General features: G+C 39.2%; 1 pseudogene; it reads left to right on the top strand.

Moving 5' to 3' along the window:
- The first annotated feature begins 16,267 nt into the window (after positions 1 to 16,267).
- On the top strand, positions 16,268 to 16,367 carry LOC127109159 (uncharacterized; annotated as a pseudogene).
- Positions 16,368 to 27,929: the final 11,562 nt, after the last annotated feature.

Raw genomic sequence — 27,929 nt, 5'->3', positions numbered from 1 at the left:
AAAAAAAAAAAAAAAAAAAAGAGAAAAAAGAGAAAGAGGGTGAAAAAATGAAAAAATCAAAAATCAGCAAAATTTTTTCAAGATTTTTCCAAAAAAAAAAAAAAAAGAAGAAAGATTGTACCCTCAAGTCCCTAGTTGACTGATGCTGAATGGATTCAGAGTCGTTATGACCAACTGAATTTAATTGAAGAGAAGAGATTAACTGCCATGTGTCATGGTCAGCTATATCAACAGAGAATGAAGAAAGCATTCGATAAGAAGGTCAAGCCTCGTGTGTTCCGAGAAGGTGACCTTGTGCTCAAGAAAGTTTTGTCTTTCGCGCCCGATTCCAGGGGCAAGTGGACTCCAAACTACGAGGGTCCATATGTTGTTAAGAGAGCCTTTTCAGGCGGAGCTTTGATGCTTACAACAATGGATGGGGAGGATTTCACTCGTCCTGTGAATTCAGATGCAGTCAAGAGATACTTTGCCTAAAAAAAAGAGTATATGCAAATGAAAAAAAACAGAATAGCTCGCTAAGTTGAAAACCCGAAAGGGCGGCTTAGGCAAAAATGAGCGTCTCGGTGGAGAACCCGCAAGTGTAATCCAGGCAAAAATTAGAGACTTGAAAAAAAGAGAATATTTGCATCCCGCTAGATTGAGTACCTCACCCTGGGGCAATCTAGGCAAAAATTAGGGATTTGGCAAGTGACTGCATCCTGACAAGACTTTCTGTTCACCAGTCGTCATTTCGTCAGAAGATTCTCGATTCGTCGTCAACCGAAGCCTCGGATACATCGAGATTCAAATTGGTAGAGAAAGGATCATTATGTTCAATGTAGCCCTCTTCCAATATATATCACTGATTTCAAATTTGTACAGATCTATGGAGTCTTGCCATTTGCAGGCTACCATTCCATCAAATCAATTTGAGCTTTTTATCCAATTACTTGCACTCTTATTTGTTTCAATTCAACAAATGTTTTGCATGTTTTAAATTGATAAAATGTCATTGTTTTAAACAAATCAAATTTTTCAAATTTTTGTTTTATACAAAGTGAACATTCACAAGATTGAAAGGATACTCAAGAATATCTCAGTGCTCTCCCGAGGGTGGCATGATTTCCAACAGGTAAGACATTTGTTCATATCCCTGGTTTGGTGGTATCTCCTTTCTTCAGATCTTTGTTGAGGTTGTTCCTCAAACAGAGTTGTTGTTGGGGCTGTTCCCCAGTACAGTCGCAAGCAGAGTGTTGTTGAAGACTTCGCTTTCTCCAGCAGCAGTTTTCCCAGCATGGGTATCTCTTTGAGAGTTTCGGCGATTGATGGTTTGTCATCTTGGTGCCCCGTCACTTTCTCCAGTGGGTCGTATGCCCCAGACTTTATTTGTCTCCTCAGCGCAGTCATGAGTATAACTGTTGATTGACATTCCCCTCGGAGTCGCGAGTAGAGCTGCTATTGATATCCTCATCGGAGTCGCGAGCAGAGTTGTTATCACTTTTCCCAGTGCAGTTGCCAGCGGAATTGTCTGTTTCCTCAGCATGATCGCTTTCTTTTTAAAGACTCGGTAAGTCAGTGGTTTGATACCCGGTACTTTACCTTTTCCCCGGCGAAGTCGTCTGCGGAATTGTTGCTATCTCTCCATCAGAGTTTTTTTTCTCTTCAGCAGAGTAGGATTTATTTTCCTACTCAGTGGTTGATTTGGGTTGATATTCCAGTATTACATCCATCTTTTCCTCAGCGTAGTCTGCAGAATGTTTGTTGTGGCAGTTTTTGCCTGTTGAATGCTCCTTCAATCCCCAGTAAGGTCGGATGATGGCTCTAGCATCCCGAGAACGGATTGATTTCCTGACTGTTCGTGATCCCCAGTAGAGTGGCTTGTGTTGCAGAATCTACCTGTTGCGATCAGTTTGCTATGTATATTCTCCCCAGGTGGAGTGGTTCGTCGCAGAATCTACTTGTTGGATCTGTCCTCCCTCAGTGGTTTGTTCCTCAAGAGAGTAACCGACAGTTTTCCCCAGTAGAGTTGCTTATGCAGTCAGATTCTATTCGGATGATATCATTCTCCCTCAGTGGGTTCTCCCCCAGCGGAGTTATGTGGGATTGCATCTACAGCAGTTTGTGTTTGTACAATGCACCCTTTGTTTCTCAGTTAACACTGGGATCCCCTGCAGATATCTTGGGTTTTCTCTTGTTCCCCTACAGATTCGTCTTGGTGGCCGTTTCGCCCGTTGTGACTTTCTGTACCCTGATTGGGTTGTTTCCTGATATCTTTGATCTTCTGCTTCTTCAGCAGTACCCGCAGATCTTTGCTTTACAGCATGTAGATCTCCGCAGATTGGCTTTCCAGCTGGTTTTTCCCCTGGAAGTATAATACCGGACGTTTGGTTCTTGGACCTGTTTGTGTTAGAACTGTCTGTTTTGTCAGCATTCATCAAACATAAATCACGCATATTCATGCATACTCATAAAACATTCAGATATTCATGTTGCATTTCTTGCCATGTATCTTTTGTTTGTTGTGTTTCCTGCTATGGTGATATAGATCTCTTTACAGATCTCCCCAAGCAGATGTCGGGTGTTATAAATCTCTCCATATAGAGTCAACCCCATAAGCAGAAAATGTTGTCCTTTCCTTTTGCAGTTCCCCACTGAGATATATCCTCGTGGATGCCGGTTTCTTCCGTTTCCTCCCAACACATATATTGGGATGGATTTTCCTATTTGAGTTATATCCTCATTAGGACGTGTCTTGATTCAGTCTGTCTTTTCGGATTATTCCCGAATTGGCTATTTGTCACATGTCTTGTGCTTCCCAGTGGGTTGTCCCCCAGCGGAATGTTTTTGGGCCTCTACCCTCATACCGGTAGTTATAAGTCCTACTTTTCCTGGCTTTCTTAACAGAATTTGTGGTTATACACCTTTTATTCTCCAGCCAGAGTTTTGGTCTTCTACCTACTACCCGGTAGTCGTAAATCCTATTTTCCTGCTCTCCAGCAGTTTGTGGTTTGTTATCAACCCTATTTTGGTTTCCCGTGCGGATTTGTGATTTGTTCTATCCCCACGCGGAGTTGTTGGTCTTCTACCCCGTATTCGGTAGATGTAAACCCTAATTTCGTGGTTATCTTCATCTAGTCCTTGATGTTGATTTTCCTTTGCTTCGATAAGTTGCTCAGATTAGCACTTATATCCCCAACAAGTCTTTTGCGGATAATTGCCGTATGCTAGCAATTTTATCCCCAGCGGGTCCTTTCACCTTGTGTCAGTGATTTTGTTCCCCGGATCATTGGTTGTATACCAATGCATCCCCAGCTAGTCCCTGTGGATAATTGCCGGATGTTTGCAATTTATCCTCAGCAGATCGCCTTTCATTTACCCTTTAGTCGGTAATGTCTGTTGCTCCCTTTGATTGGTTATCATTATATACCTAGTTTGGTATCCCGATGCCTTTCTTTTCGGTTGATTTATCCTTTATTAACCCAGTAACCGGTTGTGGATAATCTTCCATGCGAGTATATTATTCACGGTCTGCCGGTAATGAATAATATGGCTCATGCACTCTTTGGTTGGAGTCCTTTGTTGATCTTCCCCAGTCGAGTAAGGTTCGTATTCCTTATGGAATCGAACATCCATCCTATAAACAAGTTTGCTTTTCTAGCTCTCTTCAGGATGATGAGTGTTTTGGAAGTGAAATCCAATTCACGTCTTTGGTTAGTCACCTATTATATACCCAGTAACCGGTATCTCTGGTGTCTTTTCCTTTCGAGTATATTATTCACGGTCTGCCGGTAATGAATAATATATCTCATGCGCTCTTTAGTTGGAATCCTTTGTTGATTTTCCCCAACTGAGCAAGATTCGTATTCTTTGTAGAATCGAATATCCATCCTTTAACCAGTTTGTGTTTTGGATGATGAGTGTTTTGGAACACACACCAATTCACGTTTTTTGTCCATCCTTTAAACAAGTCTGCTGTTCTAGCTTTCTTCAGGATGATGAGTGTTTTGGAACACACACCAATTCACGTTTTTTCAGCCATCCTTTAAACAAGTCTGCTGTTCTAGCTTTCTTCAGGGTGATGAGTGTTTTGGAACACACACCAATTCACGTTTTTTGTCCATCCTTTAAACAAGTCTGCTGTTCTAGCTTTCTTCAGGATGATGAGTGTTTTGGAACACACACCAATTCACGTTTTTTCAGCCATCCTTTAAACAAGTCTGCTGTTCTAGCTTTCTTCAGGGTGATGAGTGTTTTGGAACACACACCAATTCACGTTTTTTCAGCCATCCTTTAAACAAGTCTGCTGTTCTAGCTTTCTTCAGGGTGATGAGTGTTTTGGAACACACACCAATTCACGTTTTTTGTCCATCCTCTAAACAAGTCTGCTGTTCTAGCTTTCTTTCGGGTGATGAGTGTCTTGGAACACAAACCAATTCACGATTTCGGATCTTATCCTATAAACAACCTACAACCTGGTTCAGGATAATTTTCCTTTCGAGTATATTATTCACGGTCTGCCGGTAATGAATAGTATGTCTCGTTCACTCTTGGGTCAATCCTTTATTCGTTTTTTGTAGAATCGAATATCCATCCTATAAACAAGTTTGCTTTTCTAGCTCTCTTCAGGATGATGAGTGTTTTGGAACACACACCAATTCACGTCTTTGGTCGGTCACCTGTTACATACCTACAACCCGGTATCCTTGGTGTTCCTTCCTGAGTTTGTTACCCTTATACCGGTAACATCTCATTTTTCTTTGGTGCTTCCTCAGTGAAGTTTTTCTGTTGCTTCTCCCCAGGAGTCAGCTTGTGTCTCTCCAATGGATTTATTTTTCCTTTGGAATTCTTTTCCCCAGTGTGAGTCCTTCACTCCCCAGTGAGTTCTTCAGTCTGTTTTCTGTTATTCCTTAATCAGAGTCGTGTCTTGTTCACGCTGTATCAATTTTGTTTATCCCCAACTAGAGTCTTGTCAGAGTCTCTGTTCCTGGTGAGTGTGTTACTCCGATGGATCGTCTTTTCTTCTGTGTGAATCATGTTCCCCACAGAGTTTGTGTCTTTTGCATACATACATTCGCATCATGAGGTCTCTTAGGGACCAAAATTTGTCTCATTACTGTTATTTAAGCCCATTTGATCGCTCGACTGTGTGAGTCGAGAATGGGATACAAACTGCAAGTGCACAGTTCTATCGCGTAGTTTTAAAAGATATCGATCCCACAGGGACTTATGAATCGATATACCGTTATCTAAGGTTACTTCGTAAAGCTAAGGTGAATAATAGTTGATTGTTTGGGGAAGGAAGCTAAAAACTAAACTAATATCTAGATTAAATATTAATAAAACGGATATCGGTATGTAGTTCGTCAAAACTAGGGAATCAATTCCTTGTCGGTCTCTCGGTCTTAAAATAAATCGTTTCGATTAACTTTATTGGTTAAAGGTTTTATCTCAAACTCTCGCTCTGTTGAAGAAACCATGATCTTATATTAATGTAGCTGTCACTTATAATTAAGTCAAAAATCATATTTTGAAAACAATAAAGTTGCAGAAACTCTTTTTAAGAAAATACTGACCGTTTTAAACACCCTTATCTCAAACTCTCGCTCTGTTGATTTAGGTTATACAATTAAATCTAAATGCTTAACTCTCGTCCTCACATTCAATCTTTAAAAATACTTTTTGGAAAAAAGTCAGAATTTAATTAATTCTAAAACTTGCTCTCGCCCTGAGATAGACTTAATGACTAACTTACACTGTCCAGTTAAAACCTCAAACTCTCGCTCTGTTGGTTTCAACTTCTTTATGTCTTTTACTTTTGTAAAAAATCTTGTTATTAAACCTGTAAGTTAAGACCATAAAAAGATTGATTCTAATTTTAAGTTTGAATAGACCGACTTAGTCTTGACCCCTTTTTCTGCTTACTTTACATACCGATACCTAGGCGAATTAGCCAGACATGCTAACTAAATAATAATTATTATCATGCATACACAGACTCATTTCAGGCAGGCAATGTAAATAAACAATAGAATAAAACATTAAATATTAAATAACAATTAGAGAACCTGAATGCGTAATACAATGGTCTTGAACACTCCTCCACAAGCCGGTAGGATTTGTTCTTCGATTCTTCAATTAAACAGTAAATTAAATCAAGGAAATAAAAAAAACTCGAATATAACGTAAGGTTAAATCCGGTATAAAGTTGCACAGTAGTTTCCGGTGTAGAAACTACTACGCGAAAAATATCTAAAAGCTAAAAACGGGAAAGGTAAATTTGCAAGGGAAGAAGAAAATAAAACTTGCAAAAGAAATAAATAAAATAAACAATATTAATTCTGCTGGAAAAAGAAAACTAAGCAAAAGCTTGAACAGAAAATCGGCAGAGCTTCGGTGTGTGTAAACGGCAAAAAGAGGAGAGCAAACGAGAGGGATTAGGGTAGCTATTTATAGTAGTGCTACTAACTGCCTTTTTCTTCTTTTCCACGAGTCTTCAGCATGCTAAATTCATGGCTTGGGAATAGGACACGAAGTCCTCAACGTTACTTCCATTCTTCTGAGAGCGTAACTTGCGCCAAAAAGCTAGTGGACTGGTGTGACGCTCGTCACACCATGTGTGACGTCCGTCACAAGGCTACTTCGCGTGACGCTCGTCACGCGTCCTGTGACGTCCGTCACAGGCACAGCATTGGTGACTTGTGCGCTTTGGGCTGGGCTTTGGCCTTTGGTTCCTTTTCTCTCCTTTTTGTTCCTTTTTACACCTCCTTTTCTTCCCTTTTTCACTTTTGCTTCAAAATGGGTACCTGATATAAATAGAAGAGGAATACTGCATAATATCTGATAAAATGAGATAAACTAGCGTAAATGATAATATAATTTAATTGAATTAAGTCTTAAAAAGCGATATAATTTCGTGTTATCAAACTCCCCCATACTTAATTCTTTGCTTGTCCTCAAGCAAAATTCAGTATAGAACTTGTTAAAAGTTTTAGCCAGATGAAATTTTAAAGCACACATCAATTCGTACTAGGTTGCCAATGGATTTTTGTTTAGGAGGACTTGAGTTTAATCTTGACATCAACAACTACCGTTACAACTTAGATAACCCTACCTTATGCCAATCAGTTCAAGTACCCTATGATAGCTATCCTGGTTCTTTTAGTCTTATTTTACCCGTTTTCATTCTAGCGAAATCACATTAAGCCCTTTATCTTTTCGCGCACATAGTGGAGTAACCGGTTAGTGATTATGATCCGCTTTTAGCTAGAAGTTCTGGTACATAAGTCGGATAACTTCATTATTCAGTCCATTGCAAATTGCGGGGGATCGAACCGTAGTCCGCCCTACCAAGTTCAGTACCAGATACCTACTGAACCAACTCATAATGGATCTTTCATATTGTGTTTTTGCTTGATCTGCAACCTTTAGATTAAATGATCTGGTAAGGATCACCTAATTTAATTAGTGCATTTCTTGATATATTCGTATATTTCATGTTACTTTGGGGATCATTCACTTATATTCATCGGCTCTCCACGTAGTTTGCTATTAAGATGGTGCTGACTTCTGTATAAACTACTTGGGGTTACCATAGAGCTAAAAGTTCAAGGAGTTCGGTATAATAGGTACTTATCCTGATCTAACATATTGTGGTTCTCAGAGCGTTGTTATGGTAATGATTTTGTTTTGATTTCACTCAAATTTTATAAAGTAAGCAACCTTTATACTTATTGGGTGTGTTAAAATTTTTGTTATGGCTCAAGAAAGTTGAGGGAAATAGATAATAGAAAATTTTTCACATTCAGGACTTAACTTAAAAAAATATTTTGTTTTTTTATAGGGAAATAACAATGAAAAGGGAGAGTACATACTTGAAACAAAGATGAGAATGGAAAGAATAATGTTTCCCCCCCATACTTGAACTAAACATTGTCCTCGATGTTTTAAGGGAAAGAAATACAAAATGGAGATGAAAAGAAAAATACAACTAAGGCTGCCTTCCACCTCTGGTTCTTGGTCCTGGTGATCTTTGGCGTATGTCTAAGCTGTCGAATCTGCTAAACAACTCAGTAAACCGCTGGTCGGTTATGGCATTCCGAGCATCCTGTTGCTGTTGCATTTGACGCATCATCTGCATCATATCTGCATTCTGTGCCTGCATACCATCGATAGCATCCATAATGTCGTCGTTGGTCGCAGGTCGTCTTCGTCGACGACGTTGGGAGGATGGGCCGGCTGCATTACTGGAAGGGTTTAGCGGGACTGATTGTTGTGTTGGCGGATGATCACCTTGTTCCATTTCTTCAAACTCATCTGTTTGCTGGTTTGTTTGTGAAGGCTCGGTGATTTCAGGAGCGCTGAGATCATAAAGGTGGCGGTCCGGGTTTGTGACATCCGTTAGGGTGGTATTGGGTAGCACAACACTTGGGACAGCTTGGTTGTTCACCATAAGATAGTATCCTCCGCCTACTCTGTTTTTAATCAGGCGGCTGGAGCGACAATAGCTGATATCCATAGACAGGGGTGGTAGGGATTCTAAAGTTTGGAGTTTATCCCCTAGGTTCAGGCCAAGTGCTATGGAGGTTATCAATCCACCAATTATGAATGGTTGCCGGCCTCTAGCACATAAGGTGCGGATATGATGAAAGAGAAAAGAGGCGGCGTTTACCTTAGTATCCGGTTCGAAAACGCACTGGAGGAAAAATAACTCCTTCGAGTTAACCTTACTGTTGTTTGGTCTTCCAAAAAGTGTGTTTTGCAGGATACGGAGAAAATAACGGATGGTGGGGTTATGGATGTGGGAGAGAAGGAGTTCTTCCCAGTTGTAGGTATTTATACCGGAAATTTTCTTAAAAAGGTCGAAAACTAGAACTGTGTTCCAGTTTGAGGTTGGAGGGATTCTGGCATGCAGCAGACCTTCTGTGGGAAATTGTAGCATGGCACTCAATTCGCGTTGGGTTAGAGAGTACTCGGTGTTAAACATACGGAAGGTTGCCGTACCGGTTAGAAATTCACCTTCACCGGCGGGAGTGGTGTAGTCGTAAGAACTTAGGAATTCTAAGGTTAGGGAAGGGTAGGTGGGTTGGTTATGAGTGCAAAGGAAGGTTAAATCGGCTTTACGGAGCATCCACTCGATACCTTGGAGTAAGCCTAATTGTTGCAAGCAAGTTAAATCGGGGTACCTGGTGGGAGCGACGCCTCGCTGTTGGAAGCGCTCGAATTGCTCTTGCTGATAGTTGTCATCTCCGGATCGGAAGATGATATTTCCGAAATTTTGATTTCCCGCCATTGTAATGAATTTTTGAAGGGATGATTTGGAAAGAAAAAGAAATGTATTTGATATGAGAGAATTGTTTTGTGGTGAATGAAGGAAGTTTTGGTAGGTATTTATAGGAGAAAAATGTGGGAGGTGAAAAGAAAGAGTGGTTGAAAAGTAATTAAATGTGGTAAATGAAAAATGAATGGGGAATGTAAAAAGGTAGGGGTGTAACGTTCGTCTCCAACGGCTCCCTAACGTTCACATGTCTGAGAGGCGTTACGCTCGTCACAAGGGTGTGACGCTCGTAACAAGAGTGTTGCGTGCCGTTCGTCATGGATTGTGTGACGCTCGTCACACAGTTCTTTTGGCAAGGCTTCTTCAGTAGCGCTACACAGACTTAATTAGGAGATGAATATATTTTATTTATTTTGTTTTTGTTTTATTTGGTTTTTTAGATTGTTCTAATTAATTTAGCTAATTAATTTGTATTGCATGCTATTCTACTTCACATAATAATAATTCATTCTAAGTAACAGTAGAGAACATAGCCATTGCATAAAATAAAAGCTTTAATAAAATTGACATAATGTAATACACGAAGGGAAAACAATGAAATGAAAAGGGAAAAAAAAATAAATGCGAACATGAATTCAAATAACATTAATGAAAAATCTAGCCTAAAACTAAATAACTAAGAAAGAAATAACTAAATTCCATCTATCTTCGGATCTCTGGCCGGAGGAGCAAAAGAGTTAACATGATGCCGTAACATACGTAACTGACTTGCCGTGCTGCTCATGTGTTCTAGGACTGCAAGTCTCAAGCTGTGGAAATCTTCCCTGAGGGCGTTTTGTTCTGACATCAAAGCTTCAATGACGGTTTTAATATCTGTTCCTGGCATATGATGTCGGAGATCAGGCATAGCTGATTCTTCGGTCAGGACAGGCTGAGGAGGAGGATCAATATCATAGTAGCCGGATGGAGTCTGAGGGTCAGATTCAGCAAGAGAGATATGGTCAACATAGTGCTCATAGTCATCACAAATCTCATAATCCTGGATGGATTCAGTGGATCCAGCAGGAGTTGGGGTTTCATTCAGGTTATAGAGCCAGTTCCTTTGGTTATGAACACTAGTTCTAGGATCGGGCATGGTGAATAGGCAGAGAACCTGGTTATCAATAATAAGCTCGAACTCATCAGACCCTATGTTTGCTATAAACATAGTGTTGAAGAGGTAAGGTATACTCAGAGTAGTAATGCCACAAAAAGGGTTCAGGTCAAGCATAGGCTGACGTAATCCAATAGCATTACCTATCATAGTTATCAGGCCACCTATTCTAATGGGTGCTCGCTCATCCTGGATAAGGTGGTCTAAATTAGCTAACATAAAAGTAGCACCGTTTACTGGACGGTTCTGGGAAGCACAAAATATGATGAAGAGTTCATCACGTGAAACTGAAGTACTATTTGGCTTCTTCCCAAATAAAGTGTGGGTCAGGATCTTATGGAAATAGCGAAAAGCCGGGTTATGTATGTTTCCAGAGAGAAACTCATGTTCTTCGGGCTCATCATTTCCAGTCAGCTTACCCCAAAAGTGTTCAAGCTCTCTATATTCAAAAAGTTCTTCCTGGCTTACAGTGAATGTATCAAAGGAGGTAGGAAAACCCAAAAGGTTGGTGAAGTCTCTAATATTAAATTGGTACTCCATATTGAACATTCTGAACTGGATAAAACCTCTGGTAATTCCTTTTCCATGGCTAGGTAGATAGATTAATGAACTAAGGAATTCTAGTGTGAGTCTCCGGTAGGTGGTGAAATGTCTCAGGATAGGGGAGGTCTCCCATCCTATCTGATTCAGCAAAAACAGGACACTCTGTCTCAGTCCAAGGGCAGTCATAGCCCAATCATCAGCATATAAACTAGGTAGCATCTCTCTAGCGGCTAGTTCTTCAAACCTTCGTTTCTGAGCCATTCCTCTGAACTTGATACCCATACGGTCAAAATGTCCCATCTGGTTAGTGTTAACTAGAGAAAAGAAAACATGAGTTTAAGTCAGGATTTGGCCAAATGCCGAAAGAAGAAAAGAATTATTATTATATGGATATATTTTTTTTTTCTTTTTGAATAAATCAATAATGAATACTAAATAGAAATTAAAAGAATAATTAAGAGAAAAATAGAGAAATGATAATAATAATAGAATAATAAAATAACAGAGTAATTTGTGGGTTGTCTCCCACTAAGCGCTTTGTTTAAATGTCGCAAGCTCGACAAAGAAACTGTTAAATATAGTCTATGAGTCCTGGGGGCGTTTCGTCTAAGTGTAGAATTTGCGAATCTTTGTTGGTTTCCGCATAGTGATAATGTTTCAGACGTTGCCCGTTTACGGTGAACGGTTCTGTAGATTGTCCTTTTATTTCTACCGCTCCACTGGGGAAGATTTTAGTGATATGGAAAGGTCCTGACCATCTGGATCGTAGTTTTCCCGTGAATAATTTTAGTCTGGAGTTAAATAAAAGTACTGCGTCGCCTTGCTTGAAGATTTTCCTTGATATACGCTTGTCATGCCATTGTTTTGTTCTTTCTTTATAGATTTTGGCATTTTCATAGGCGTCTCTTCTGAGTTCCTCTAATTCGTTTATGTCAAGGATTCTCTTTTCACCGGCGGCTTTGTAATTCAGATTTAAATTTCTAATAGCCCAATAGGCTTTATGTTCTAATTCTACCGGGAGGTGACAGGATTTTCCATAAATGAGCTTAAATGGGGTCGTCCCTATGGGAGTTTTATAAGCAGTTCGGTATGCCCATAAAGCTTCTGGTAGTTTCAATGACCAATCTTTCCTTGAAGTGGCGACCGTTTTCTCTAGTATTTGCTTGATTTCTCTGTTAGATACTTCCACTTGTCCACTGGTTTGAGGGTGGTAAGGTGTTGCTATCCTATGTCTCACTCCATATTTAAGTAGTAGTTTTTCGAGTACCTTGGATATAAAGTGCGATCCACCATCACTGACTACTATCCTTGGGATGCCAAATCTCGGAAATATTATATTTTTAAAGAGTCTAGTTACTACTCGGGTGTCATTAGTTGGAGAAGCTATAGCTTCGATCCACTTTGATACGTAGTCAACCGCCACGAGTATGTATTTGTTACCGAAGGAGGGTGGAAATGGTCCCATGAAGTCTATCCCCCACACGTCAAAAATCTCTACTTCCAAAATACCTTTTTGTGGCATCTCGTCACGTCTAGATATGTTTCCCGTGCGTTGACATCTGTCACACTCCTTAATAGCCGCATGTACGTCCTTCCATATAGTTGGCCAATAAAAGCCAGCTTGTAGGATTTTAGAGCAGGTCTTGGATGTACTTGTGTGTCCACCATAAGGCGCAGAGTGACAGTGTTGGATTATGTTTTCTACCTCTTCTTCGGGTATACATCGACGGAAAATACCATCGGGGCCTCTTTTGAAAAGTAAGGGATCATCCCAGTAATAGTGTTTTATGTCGTGGAAGAATCTTTTCTTCTGCTGGTAAGATAAAGTAGGTGGAACTATTCCGGCAGCTAAATAATTGACTAGATCAGCGTACCATGGTATGACAGATATAGCTAAGGTGGTTTCTACTTGCATGTCGGAGTTGTTCTCTTCCAAAGTAGCTATGAGTTTGTCATACGAGAAATCATCATTAATGGATGTTCTTTCTGGTTCAAGGTTCTCAAGTCTAGAGAGGTGGTCTGCTACTACGTTTTCAGTTCCTTTCTTGTCCTTGATTTCTAAGTCGAATTCTTGTAGTAACAAGATCCATCTTAGGAGTCTAGGTTTAGCATCCTTTTTTGTTAGAAGGTACCTGATAGCAGCGTGATCGGTGTAAACTATTATTTTGGCTCCTACCAAGTAAGAACGAAATTTATCTAGCGCAAATACCACTGCTAGGAGTTCTTTCTCGGTTGTGGCATAATTCATTTGTGCTTCATCCAGGGTTCTGCTAGCGTAATATATAACATGAAGCTTTTTATCCTTTCTTTGTCCTAAAACAGCACCTACAGCATAATCGCTGGCATCGCACATTATTTCGAAAGGTTCATTCCAGTCTGGTGTCTGCATAATGGGTGCGGAGATCAATGCTTGTTTGAGAGTTTGAAATGCTTTTAAACAGTTATCGTCGAATATGAATTCAGCATCTTTCATTAATAGTCCGGTTAAGGGTTTAGTTATCTTAGAGAAGTCTTTGATGAATCGTCGGTAAAAACCGGCGTGTCCTAAAAAGCTTCGTACTTCTCTCACGGTTCTTGGGGGTTGAAGATTTTCGATTACCTCTATTTTGGCTTTGTCTACTTCAATTCCTCTGTTCGAGATGATGTGTCCTAAAACAATTCCTTCTTGTACCATAAAGTGGCACTTTTCCCAATTAAGTACTAAGTTTACTTTTACACATCGCTCAAGAACTCTTTCCAGGTTTTCAAGGCATTCTTCGAAACTTTGTCCGTATACAGAAAAATCATCCATAAATACTTCCATGATGTTTTCGAGAAAGTCGGCGAAAATTGCCATCATGCATCTTTGAAAAGTTGCAGGGGCATTACACAGACCAAACGGCATTCGTCTATAAGCGAAGGTACCAAAAGGGCATGTGAATGTTGTCTTTTCTTGGTCATCAGGGTGAATTGGTATTTGAAAGAAGCCTGAATAACCGTCTAAATAACAGAAATGTGAATGTTTAGCCAATCGTTCTAACATTTGGCCAATGAATGGTAAAGGGAAATGATCTTTTCGGGTTGCTTTGTTTAGTTTCCTATAATCAATGCACATTCTCCATCCCGATTCGATTCGTTTAGTTATAGTTTCTCCTTTTTCGTTTTCAATAACGGTTATGCCTCCTTTCTTTGGTACAACGTGTACAGGACTGACCCATTTGCTATCAGATATAGGATATATGATACCTGCTTCCAATAACTTGGTTATTTCTTTCTTTACTACCTCACTTAGGATCGGATTTAGTCTTCTCTGGTGTTCCCTAGAGGTTTTACCGTCTTCTTCTAACATGATGCGGTGCATACAAATAGAAGGGCTTATTCCTTTAAGATCGGTTATGTGGTATCCTAGTGCGGTTGGATATTTTCTTAAGATATGTAGGAGTTTTTCTGTTTCGAGTCTTCCTAGATCTGCATTGACTATCACAGGTCGTTCAAGTTCTAAGTCTAGGAATTCATATCTCAGATTTTTGGGAAGTGTTTTCAAATCAGGGGTTGGTTTGTTAAGACACTGCGTAGGGTCCGGTGTTATTGCTAAGCATTGTTTAGATTTGTCTTCTAAAAGATAGTCTGATGATTTGTCTTCTCCTGACTCTGCTTCTTTTATGCATTCATCGATGATATCCATGAAGTAACATGTATCTTCTATTGCAGGTGCTTTCAAGAATTGGGAAAGAATGAATTCAATTTTCTCTTCACCTACTTCGAAGGTGAGTCTTCCTCGTTTTACGTCTATGATTGCACCGGCAGTTGCTAAGAATGGTCTTCCTAGTATAATAGGTGTAGTATCATCTTCTCTAATGTCCATAATTGTGAAGTCAGTGGGAATGTAAAACTGACCTATGCGTACGGGAACGTTTTCAAGGATTCCTACAGGATATTTGATGGAACGATCTGCTAATTGCACAGACATTTTGGTCGGTCTTAATTCTCCCATTTCCAGTCTCTTACATATGGATAAAGGCATAACGCTAATTCCGGCTCCTAAATCGCATAAGGCTTTGTCGATGACAAATTTTCCTATGTGACAGGGTATAGAGAAGCTACCCGGATCCTTGAGTTTAGGGGGCATGTTTTGGATTATAGCGCTACATTCGGCAGGGAGTGTAACGGTTTCGCTATCCTCAAGTTTCCTTTTATTAGAAAGAATTTCTTTTAAGAATTTAGCATATGAGGGCATCTGCGTAATAGCTTCGGTAAACGGAATTGTAACGTTTAATTGTTTAAGGAGATCGACAAATTTTCTAAATTGGCCTACATCTTTGGTTTTAACAAGCCTTTGAGGGTAAGGTATAGGTGGTTTGTAAGGTGGTGGAGGTACATAAGGTTCCTTCTTTTCTAGGGTATCCTTATTACTCTCTTCCTTTTCCTTAGGTTCACTTTCCTCAGTAGATTTCTTTGGGTTTTGGTTTTCTATCCTTGGATCAGACGGTCCTTCCACTTCCGTTCCACTTCTTAATATAATTGCATGAGCTTGGCTTCTCGGATTAGGTTGGGGCTGTCCAGGGAATGTACCAGTTGGTGCAGCAGTAGGTGCTTGTTGTTGAGCTACTTGAGATATTTGTGTTTCTAACATTTTGTTATGGGTAGCCAAGGCATCTACTTTGCTTGCTAGTTGTTTAAGTTGTTCGCCAGTGTGTATGTTCTGGTTTAAGAAATCTTTATTGGTTTGTTGTTGGGAAGCTATAAAGTTTTCCATCATGATTTCCAAGTTGGATTTTCTAGGGGTATTATTGTTAGGATTCGGTTTCTGATATCCCGGAGGTACAGATGGGGTTTGATTCGGAGACTGTCCAGGTGCGTATAAAGCATTATTACTCTTATATGAAAAGTTTGGATGGTTCTTCCAATTTGGGTTATAGGTATTCGAATAGGGGCTTCCTTGAGCATAGTTTACTTGCTCTGTTTGGATTCCAGTCAAGAGTTGACATTCCGCAGGAGTGTGGCCTTGGATTCCACAGACCTCGCAATTCTGAGTTATAGCAACCACGGCGGTTGGAGGTGATACGTTTAAACTTTCAATCTTCTGGACCAAAGCATCCACTTTTGCATTAACGTGATCAAGGTTACTTATCTCGTACATGCCAGTTTTCGGTTGAGGTTTTTCCACTGTTGTTCGTTCGGTTCCCCACTGATAGTGGTTTTGGGCCATGCTCTCGATAAGCTGGTAAGCATCAGCATAAGGTTTGTTCATTAGTGCACCACCTGCAGCGGCGTCTATTGTTAACCTTGTATTGTATAAGAGACCATTATAAAATGTGTGAATTACTAACCAGTCTTCCAAACCATGGTGTGGGCAAAGTCTCATCATGTCTTTGTATCTTTCCCATGCTTCGAAAAGAGACTCGTTGTCTTTCTGTTTAAATCCGTTTATCTGGGCTCTTAACATAGCTGTTTTGCTTGGCGGAAAATATCGGGCAAGAAAAACTTTCTTCAACTCGTTCCAGGTGGTGACTGAGTTGGAAGGGAGAGATTGAAGCCATCTTCTAGCGCTATCTCTTAATGAGAAAGGAAAAAGACGAAGTCGAATTGCCTCTGAAGTGACACCATTAGCTTTAACAGTATCAGCGTATTGAACAAATACGGATAAATGAAGGTTTGGATCTTCGGTAAGATTTCCAGAGAATTGGTTCTGTTGCACAGCCTGCAACAACGAAGGTTTAAGTTCAAAGTTGTTTGCTTCGATTGCGGGCGGAGCAATACTTGAATGCGGTTCATCTTGCGATGGAGCGGCGTAATCTCTAAGAGCACGAGCTGGTTCTGCCATCTCGGTTAAAGAAGGAAAAATGTTTTTGATATCAGGAAGGTTTATAGGAGGGAGATTGTTTTCAGCACGATATTCCCGAATTCGTCGTAAGACTCGGAGATATAGTTCGATATCGTTGATTCGTAAATAGAGCGGTTCGCCTTGAGAGCGAGTGCGTGGCATACAAATCAACGAAAGAAAGAATAGAAGGAAAAAGAAACCTAGTCTCTACAGCGTAACGGAAGAGTTACGATATCGATTGAATAAAAGTCCCCGGCAACGGCGCCAAAAACTTGATCGCTCGACTGTGTGAGTCGAGAATGGGATACAAACTGCAAGTGCACAGTTCTATCGCGTAGTTTTAAAAGATATCGATCCCACAGGGACTTATGAATCGATATACCGTTATCTAAGGTTACTTCGTAAAGCTAAGGTGAATAATAGTTGATTGTTTGGGGAAGGAAGCTAAAAACTAAACTAATATCTAGATTAAATATTAATAAAACGGATATCGGTATGTAGTTCGTCAAAACTAGGGAATCAATTCCTTGTCGGTCTCTCGGTCTTAAAATAAATCGTTTCGATTAACTTTATTGGTTAAAGGTTTTATCTCAAACTCTCGCTCTGTTGAAGAAACCATGATCTTATATTAATGTAGCTGTCACTTATAATTAAGTCAAAAATCATATTTTGAAAACAATAAAGTTGCAGAAACTCTTTTTAAGAAAATACTGACCGTTTTAAACACCCTTATCTCAAACTCTCGCTCTGTTGATTTAGGTTATACAATTAAATCTAAATGCTTAACTCTCGTCCTCACATTCAATCTTTAAAAATACTTTTTGGAAAAAAGTCAGAATTTAATTAATTCTAAAACTTGCTCTCGCCCTGAGATAGACTTAATGACTAACTTACACTGTCCAGTTAAAACCTCAAACTCTCGCTCTGTTGGTTTCAACTTCTTTATGTCTTTTACTTTTGTAAAAAATCTTGTTATTAAACCTGTAAGTTAAGACCATAAAAAGATTGATTCTAATTTTAAGTTTGAATAGACCGACTTAGTCTTGACCCCTTTTTCTGCTTACTTTACATACCGATACCTAGGCGAATTAGCCAGACATGCTAACTAAATAATAATTATTATCATGCATACACAGACTCATTTCAGGCAGGCAATGTAAATAAACAATAGAATAAAACATTAAATATTAAATAACAATTAGAGAACCTGAATGCGTAATACAATGGTCTTGAACACTCCTCCACAAGCCGGTAGGATTTGTTCTTATATTCTTCAATTAAACAGTAAATTAAATCAAGGAAATAAAAAAAACTCGAATATAACGTAAGGTTAAATCCGGTATAAAGTTGCACAGTAGTTTCCGGTGTAGAAACTACTACGCGAAAAATATCTAAAAGCTAAAAACGGGAAAGGTAAATTTGCAAGGGAAGAAGAAAATAAAACTTGCAAAAGAAATAAATAAAATAAACAATATTAATTCTGCTGGAAAAAGAAAACTAAGCAAAAGCTTGAACAGAAAATCGGCAGAGCTTCGGTGTGTGTAAACGGCAAAAAGAGGAGAGCAAACGAGAGGGATTAGGGTAGCTATTTATAGTAGTGCTACTAACTGCCTTTTTCTTCTTTTCCACGAGTCTCCAGCATGCTAAATTCATGGCTTGGGAATAGGACACGAAGTCCTCAACGTTACTTCCATTCTTCTGAGAGCGTAACTTGCGCCAAAAAGCTAGTGGACTGGTGTGACGCTCGTCACACCATGTGTGACGTCCGTCACAAGGCTACTTCGCGTGACGCTCGTCACGCGTCCTGTGACGTCCGTCACAGGCACAACATTGGTGACTTGTGCGCTTTGGGCTGGGCTTTGGCCTTTGGTTCCTTTTCTCTCCTTTTTGTTCCTTTTTACACCTCCTTTTCTTCCCTTTTTCACTTTTGCTTCAAAATGGGTACCTGATATAAATAGAAGAGGAATACTGCATAATATCTGATAAAATGAGATAAACTAGCGTAAATGATAATATAATTTAATTGAATTAAGTCTTAAAAAGCGATATAATTTCGTGTTATCACCATTCTACCGCGTCGAGATGAAGATTTCTAAACTTCACTTCTCCGGCTAGAATGACCTTAAATAGGGGCATCTGTAAGACCCCAATTTTGGCCCTAAGATCCCTCATGGCCCATATCATATCATATCATGGCCTCAAGGATCATTGCATGCCTTAGCTTCCCTCCTAGTGGGTAGGTTGCCTTGTGAGTTGATTCTTGATCATCAAGCATGTTTTGCATTTGTATATCTTTGCTTTTCATATGTTTATTAACCAAAAATTACAAAAATATTGTCATTTAACCTTGTTACTTGCAGTTGAAGCAATCATCAGCAATTAGGTCAAAGACAGTCAACAGTCAGTCAAAGCAATGGATGGTGGCCATTCTTGCAGAATTTGGGCACCATGATCAATAATCAAGAGTTCATATGACTTGAGACATCATTGGAAATCAAGGTCTCAAAGAATCAGGGTTTGGAATTCATCAGAAGTGGTTCAATCATGCAAAACCCTAGAAAAGTCAACAGGAAGTCAAACTTGGTCAACTGTGGATTTAATCAGTGATTTGATGGATGGAATTGATTTGAAGGAGTTCATTCATGCTCATACAAGCCTCATGTATCATGCCAAACCTCATCATGGAAGAAAATGAAGCAAAATCAGAAATTTCCCAAAATAGAAAGTGGACCTGTAATTTCAACTGCCAAAAATGGAAACTTCTTGATCCTCAACTTGCATCATGATACAAGCTCCAAATGCATTTTTGCCCAACATGAAAGTTGAAGATCTTGTTCTCCCATTTTCAAAAAGTCCAAGAACTCTCAAATCCCATGAATGGTTTGCAAGATATGATCAATTCATTTTCACAATTTCATGAACTTCAAATGGCCATATCTCATGAACCACAAGTCCAATTTTGGTGGGGTTTTTTCCTACAAGCTCCATTTGTTCCCCTCTTTTCAAAAATTCATTCATCATGAACCAAAACCTTGCCAATCAAAATGCCATTTTTGAGCTTGACTTTATTTAATTCAAGTGAGTTGCAAAAGTGACTTTTTGAATTAAATGTTTTTAGACATTTTGGCCATTTGGGATCTGTTTAGAAGGTCATTTGCAGCCTGTTTTGAGGCCCAATTCGTGCAGACCTCACACCCTCCATATGCATTGGTTCAAATTAGCAAGTTATGCAAATCACTTCATTTAAGTTAACTTGGATCAGCACATGATTAAGCAACCTTAAACAGTCATATATAACCTCATTTTCTGCACAAACAAAACCTAATAGCAGCCTCCATCGCACAGAAACTCTCATGCTCTCTCATTTTGCATTTTGACATACTTGCATTTTTCTGTTAAAACTCAAAAGAACTCGAGCTGTTTGGTTGGTTTCCTCATGTGCTCACCATTTTAAGTTGGTTGCAAGCTTCATTTCCCTCCTGTAACCACAAAACCCGACTGTTTTCTTTAAGCACCCTTCAATGGCAGAAGTTGATTCAAGCTATCTCGTGCGTTCTTGAGCTGAAATAACTTCATCATCCATCATTCCAAACCACAAGCTTCATCTGTTTCATTACATCACAGCCAAACAACAGCCATTTCATCACCTTGCTTCAGTTTTGGTAAGATTTCGATTTACTCCGTTTCCTAAACTATGCTATGCTTACTGTAGACCTTAATGTGCTGTTTGTTTTGAGCTTTAAACCATGAAAAATGATCAAGTATTTAGCGAGTTATGTTGCTTTGAAGCTACACATGTGAACTTGTTTTTGCTTAGTTCATCTTGATTAACATGTTTTGATGAATTTGGATGCTGGATTTATGTTGTATGTTGTTTGTTGATCACAATGGTGTGCTTGATTTTTGTTTCTGGGCGTTTTGAAAATTGCGATTGAATTTGAGATGATGAAGCTTCACGGTTGCTACAGTAAAACCCTAGAAATGCATTTTCCAGAAAATCTAGCTGTTCACGTACGCATGTGGTCTGTACACTGTGCCTTTCCATACTGACCAATGAGAATATTTGGTTTGTTGAGCCTAAACGCAGCGTTCTGTTTAATGATCCACTTATTTACCACCGTGCCACTGGTCAACATTGTTGACTCACCAATTCATGTTCATTTTGTTTGTTTGTTCCATTTGATCACTCAACTTCTAAAATTCATAACTCGTGCATTTTAATTCCAAAATTCATGAAATTTTTTCCATCATGATCACATGAATGTCTACTATTTTATCATGATTTTTATTGAATTTTTGGTTGGCTGGATTTTAAATGGTATTAGGTTTCTTAACATGTATGCTTATTTGATACCTTTTGCCAAAAACCTTGTGAAATAATGAGGATGCATCCAATGCCCCTGAAATTTTTTGTGGTTATTCTACACTCATTCATGCTTGTTTTGATGTAGAGTTTGTGCATTTATCATATGTGGTTTGTGATATATGAATTTTGGAAGTAGGGTGTGACAATTTGTGTCACACCAATGTTATGCCATTTCATGATTTTTGTTCACATGCTTTCTGGCCTTCAAATAATGTGAAATTTTGCATGAGCCATCTCTTATATGTCTAGTTGATGTGTGATTTTTTCCTGGAATTATTTGTGCCATTTCCTATTTGTTTGGAATTTTTCTTCCCTGCCTAGTCAATTGTTGACTTTATTGGATGATCATGAAATTTTACATGTGCATACTAGACATCTGGAGCTTTGCATTGGTGTTGATCCCATTCATTTCTCATCTGTTTTCATTTTGTTATGATTTTTTGAAGATGACACATGTTTTGTTGACTTCTTGGTGCATACTTGAAAATGTGTTGACTTCCTGATTTTAATCGACCATCTTCCCATGATCCAATTGAGCTGAAATTTCATATGCATGCTATGTTATGGATTGTGATTGAGTATGAATTATTTCATAATTTTTGGAATTGATTATGTTTGGGTTTGAGCTTGGTCTTGCTGTTGACCTTTTGTGTGCTCCCTCTTGCCATGTTTTGACTTCTTTGGTCTATAAAATGATGTTGATGCATGATATAAACTTGAAACCAATTGTGCTTGCTTCTTAAATGTTTGAACTCGACTTTGGTTGACTTTCATTTGCTGTTTTGACTTCCTCATTTATTTTTGACCCTAGGCTTGTCCTAGTGGTCCTTTGGGCTTATGATTGAGTTCATTTGTTTCAGGTTAAGCACAAATGCTTCAAAGAGAACAATCCAATTTGTTTGAGCTTGATTGTTTATCATGTGCTAACCTCTTTGTTTTGTAGGTTGCTTGGCTCATAAGCCTTGTGCCTTGTGCTTTGCACATTTGTCTATCTGTTTGACTGTTGACTTCTGTTTCCTTCTGATTTAAACTGTTGAACTGTGTACTGATTTGTTTGACTATTTCAGGTACCATTTAGTTGCTTAAGTTCTTTGAACTTGCTTTGCTTTGCTATTTAGCAATTTGCTTTGAGGTAATCCCTCTTTTCTTCATGTAGTCTGGAGACCCGGCCTGTTATTTGGCCGGGCAAACTGTCTGAAGTCCTCCTTAAGAGGCAATGCTTGTGTGTGTTTATATTTGTCCCAAGCAGGAAAAGTCCTTCAAGTAAGGCAATTGGTAGATCAAAGGGATAAGTAACCTATCCCCTACTATTCAGTGAGTCTTCTCCTTGCTCCCATTACATGGTTGTAGCATTGAGATCAAAACCCAAGATCTATAGAGTCTAATATGGAGAGAGTTCCTACTTTCTGAACTCCCACACTTTCTGATAATGCTCTCCCTGATCAGGGATAAGAGCAATGAGGCACACCCCTCATCTCCTTTTCATCTGCTTCACCTTAGCCTCTCAATGGCAAGGTTAAGAGCACCTGTGACCCTATTCCAGTTGGCCTCAGTGCCTAACCCTCTTGTGTGAGCCTCCTTGTTTGGCTATAGAGTGTGCTGTTTGATATTGATTGCTTGATTGTTTCATATGCACATGCTTGCTTGTATGCTTCATGCATTCATCATCATTTATTGCTCATTAATGCATAACCATCTCATTTGTCTGTGTGACTTATCATTGTTGTTTACCCATTGAGGACAATTGTAAGACCATCCATTGGCCATTGCTCCTATGATATGGAAGTGAGTATAAGACCATCACCTTGGCCACTCATCTTATCTTTGCTTGATGCATTTGATTGTATGTGAGGTTGCAATTGTAAGTCCCTGTAAGTTGGCATTTGCTTTCCTATGATCACATGTTGTTTTGTTTTGTTTGTATGTGAGGATACAATTATAAGTCCCTGTAAGTTGGCATTTGTATTCCTAGGACCATACTGTGGAGGTTAGAGTAAGCCCAGACAGATTGGCATCTGACTTCCATGTTTTGTTTTCTTTGTTTATGTGAGGTTGCAATTGTAAGTCCCTGTAAGTTGGCATTTGCTTTCCTATGATCATAGGTTGGATATTGGTATAAGTCCAGACAGATTGGCATCCGGTATCCAAGTTTCATTTTTGTTTTAGGAGATTAGTGTAAGACCATTGAGTGGCATCTGACATCCAGTTCTATTTTAGGAGATTGGTATAAGCCCAGTGATTGGCATCCGATATCCGCTTTTGCTTTCTTCTTTGTTTATTTGTTATTATCCATTGCTTATTCCAAAGGACACACTTGAATCATCTCCCATATGATTTCAAGAAGTGAACCTTCTAAGAAGTTTTACAATCCACCTTCATCCATTCATCCCCATTATGTCCTAAACCTTTTCACACTTTGATTTCAAACTTGACATAGATATTGTGCAAACATCTTCATGTTTTCAAACTAAAAACCTGGACCCAAGTCCTTGACTTTTTTCAAACTCCATTTCATAATACTTCTTTGAATCAATCTTAATCATATTTTGACTCTCATTTTCATAATCACAATCAATTAACTTCACCCATTCACTTGTTTTGGCTTTGTCCATTGTTAATCTTTTCATGCATTAGCCATAGGTTTCAATTATCTTTGTGGTTGATGTAAATCTTGCCTATCCTTAGTGAGTCGACAGTAAGACTTCCGTACTGAAAACAGGGCTAACCCCTCTAGTACGTCGAAGCTATCCTCGCATGGTGGATGATGGTTTTGGTCTAGTTTTCTCCCATTGATAATGAAAAGCCTCAGTGCTATTGTTTAAAATTGAATCCACCAACTTTTGGAAATCTTTTAGCCGAACTACGGCGTTTTGATCCTTACCTTTGATGGAAGGTACGTAGGCAGCGGGTTCATCCGTTCGAACACAAAAATAATAAAAATTGTATATTCTTTTCTCATCATCCCAATCATGTTTGCACAATACTTATGTCATAACAAATAACAATCTTTTACAACAAGTGTGAAAAGGGCTCCCTAGGAGTACCTAGGACGTGATGGGTGCCTAACACCTTCCCATTGCGTAATTTACCCCTTACCCAGACTCTCTGATCTTTTTATTAGTTTTCTACGTGTAAAACTTCTTAGGCTTTTGTTCGTTTTTTAGCCAGTCCTTTGGATAAATAAAAGTGCGGTGGCGACTCGAAATTTCATTGTATCTCTTGCTTATGGTTTAATCGATAGATCATATAGCGACGAATACACCGCTACAGAAAAGTGGCGACTCTGCTGGGGAAATCGAACCCAGAATCCTTGGTGGTATTGCCTACTTTTCACCCTTGTTGTGCTATATTGTTATTTGTTATTTGACATATTTTTGTACAATTTGGGATCACTGTATTGATTGTAATGTTTGAATTGCTTGATATACAATTGTTGTTTGCTTTGGTGATCTGTGAGATGAGTTCTATACCCGAACTCGAGTGCACTCTAGGATAGGAAAATGGCATAGTCTTGTTGACTGGTGTGGAGTATTCCTTAGCCAGTTGACTTGCGAGTCCATTCACTTGGTGGAGGTCATGTTGAATTAATAATGTCACACAAGTTATTTATGGATAGGCATTATTCTTTCAATCATGTGCCGCAGAAGCCAAGGACCTTAGCTTACCAAACCCATCTTGGCCTATTTTTTAGGACCGTAGTGCGGAAGTCGTTCAGATGTCAGTTCTGATATGATTGTTACGCGATACTACACTCATAAGAGTTTCTCTTGAGAATATTCTTGGAATACGAGTATTCGTTCCTCCGATAATATTCGAAAGATGGAACGATGATTATGGGAACCTCTGATAGAACATGTCTGGCAGGTTTAAACCCTAGTACACTCCCTTTGGGTGGTTCTTAACCGAGACTCCATGCTCGTGACTCTCAACAAACCCGTGATTCGTGGTTGAGTCGTTCAAACATTGTTAATATCAATGGATCCCGGATCAGGTGTAAAACCTAAAATCCACCAAAGCGGCTGGTTGATATTAAGAATGTTAGAGCCGGTTCAGGTACCGTTAATATCAATGGAACTTGGGTGTCGATAAGGTGAAAACCTAAATCCACCAAAATGGATGATTGATATTAGGGATACATAGAGCTTTCCCACGACCTTTGTTTGGCGTGCTTTGCTTGATCCTTGAGTGTGATTGTTGCATTCATGCATTCATACATTCATCCGCATTCATGTCATCATAAAAAGAAAATTTTCAAGGAACTCAAAGGAGTTTATTTGCAAAAATTTTCAAAACATGAAAAAACCAGGAAAATTTTTTTTCACCTGATATATCTGATGAGATATTCTCATGTATGATCAAAATGCTTAAATATTTCAAAGTTTGCAAATAAAACCCTCGGGTTCCTTTGATATAAAAACAAGCATATGCATAAACACTTCATGCATCATTTGCATAAGCAGGTGTTTTGTTCCGGTCTCCCGTCCTGTGGTCTGACCCTGCGATCTTCATTTATTTTGAAGACGCACTTTGCCGGTATTATACCAGAGCCAACTCTGCCAGAGTGATGGATCATCCTAAGCAAGAGAGTTGTGAACTCGAAGGGGATTTTTGCCAGACTAAGCGCTGTTGATGGATTTATTCCTGTTGATGGATTTATTCCTGGTTAACCGATCCCGGGCTGGCATTGGCTACTGTTCTGGGGCATGTAATGAGCAAGGTTTGTTCACAAGTGGAGGATTCATCCATGACGATCAACCTGAAGAAGAAGCTGCTGCTATCTTAGAAGAGGATGCAGAAGATCTGAACAATTTCATCATTCCTGGTGGTGTCTGCCACAATTGGGTCGCTGTGGATGTTCCTACGGTCATTCATAAGTCAGCGTGATTTGTTCACTTTGTTTGAAACCCTTCTCCCATGCCAAAAGGAGAAGTGATGACATTGTTGGCAGCATTTAATACAATGATGTTTTCATTCAATTAATGCATTGTCAAACATTTGTTTTTCCATTTGTTTTCACTTTTTGCTTTTCTGCATGAAATCAGTGATCACAAAAAAACCCTGAAAAATAAAAACAGCTTTTTCATCTGCATAAATGATTCGCTTGTTTAAATATCAAAAGCTTTTCATTATCCAAAATCATTATGCAGGGATTTCTAAACCCATTGAACATAATGATCCAACGCCATCTCCCAATCTTGAAGTCCTTGTATCTGAGGCAGAGGAAGATGATGTTGAAGGGGATTCCTGATGAGATTACCCGCCTTCTTGAGCACAAAAGAGGCTCATTCAGCTGTATCACGAGAATCAACAAAACAGTCAAACTGGGGCATTAAAAAAAAAAAAAAAAAAAAAAAAAAAAAAAAAAAAGAAAAAAAGAGAAAGAGGGTGAAAAAATGAAAAAATCAAAAATCAGCAAAATTTTTTCAAGATTTTTCCAAAAAAAAAAAAAAAAAGAAGAAAGATTGTACCCTCAAGTCCCTAGTTGACTGATGCTGAATGGATTCAGAGTCGTTATGACCAACTGAATTTAATTGAAGAGAAGAGATTAACTGCCATGTGTCATGGTCAGCTATATCAACAGAGAATGAAGAAAGCATTCGATAAGAAGGTCAAGCCTCGTGTGTTCCGAGAAGGTGACCTTGTGCTCAAGAAAGTTTTGTCTTTCGCGCCCGATTCCAGGGGCAAGTGGACTTCAAACTACGAGGGTCCATATGTTGTTAAGAGAGCCTTTTCAGGCGGAGCTTTGATGCTTACAACAATGGATGGGGAGGATTTCACTCGTCCTGTGAATTCAGATGCAGTCAAGAGATACTTTGCCTAAAAAAAAGAGTATATGCAAATGAAAAAAAACAGAATAGCTCGCTAAGTTGAAAACCCGAAAGGGCGGCTTAGGCAAAAATGAGCGTCTCGGTGGAGAACCCGCAAGGGTAATCCAGGCAAAAATTAGAGACTTGAAAAAAAGAGAATATTTGCATCCCGCTAGATTGAGTACCTCACCCTGGGGCAATCTAGGCAAAAATTAGGGATTTGGCAAGTGACTGCATCCTGACAAGACTTTCTGTTCACCAGTCGTCATTTCGTCAGAAGATTCTCGATTCGTCGTCAACCGAAGCCTCGGATACATCGAGATTCAAATTGGTAGAGAAAGGATCATTATGTTCAATGTAGCCCTCTTCCAATATATATCACTGATTTCAAATTTGTACAGATCTATGGAGTCTTGCCATTTGCAGGCTACCATTCCATCAAATCAATTTGAGCTTTTTATCCAATTACTTGCACTCTTATTTGTTTCAATTCAACAAATGTTTTGCATGTTTTAAATTGATAAAATGTCATTGTTTTAAACAAATCAAATTTTTCAAATTTTTGTTTTATACAAAGTGAACATTCACAAGATTGAAAGGATACTCAAGAATATCTCAGTGCTCTCCCGAGGGTGGCATGATTTCCAATAGGTAAGACATTTGTTCATATCCCTGGTTTGGTGGTATCTCCTTTCTTCAGATCTTTGTTGAGGTTGTTCCTCAAACAGAGTTGTTGTTGGGGCTGTTCCCCAGTACAGTCGCAAGCAGAGTGTTGTTGAAGACTTCGCTTTCTCCAGCAGCAGTTTTCCCAGCATGGGTATCTCTTTGAGAGTTTCGGCGATTGATGGTTTGTCATCTTGGTGCCCCGTCACTTTCTCCAGTGGGTCGTATGCCCCAGACTTTATTTGTCTCCTCAGCGCAGTCATGAGTATAACTGTTGATTGACATTCCCCTCGGAGTCGCGAGTAGAGCTGCTATTGATATCCTCATCGGAGTCGCGAGCA

Source organism: Lathyrus oleraceus, chromosome 7, assembly GCF_024323335.1.
Source record: "Lathyrus oleraceus cultivar Zhongwan6 chromosome 7, CAAS_Psat_ZW6_1.0, whole genome shotgun sequence".
Taxonomy (NCBI): domain Eukaryota; kingdom Viridiplantae; phylum Streptophyta; class Magnoliopsida; order Fabales; family Fabaceae; genus Lathyrus; species Lathyrus oleraceus.
This window is presented reverse-complemented; position numbering and strand designations above follow the sequence as displayed.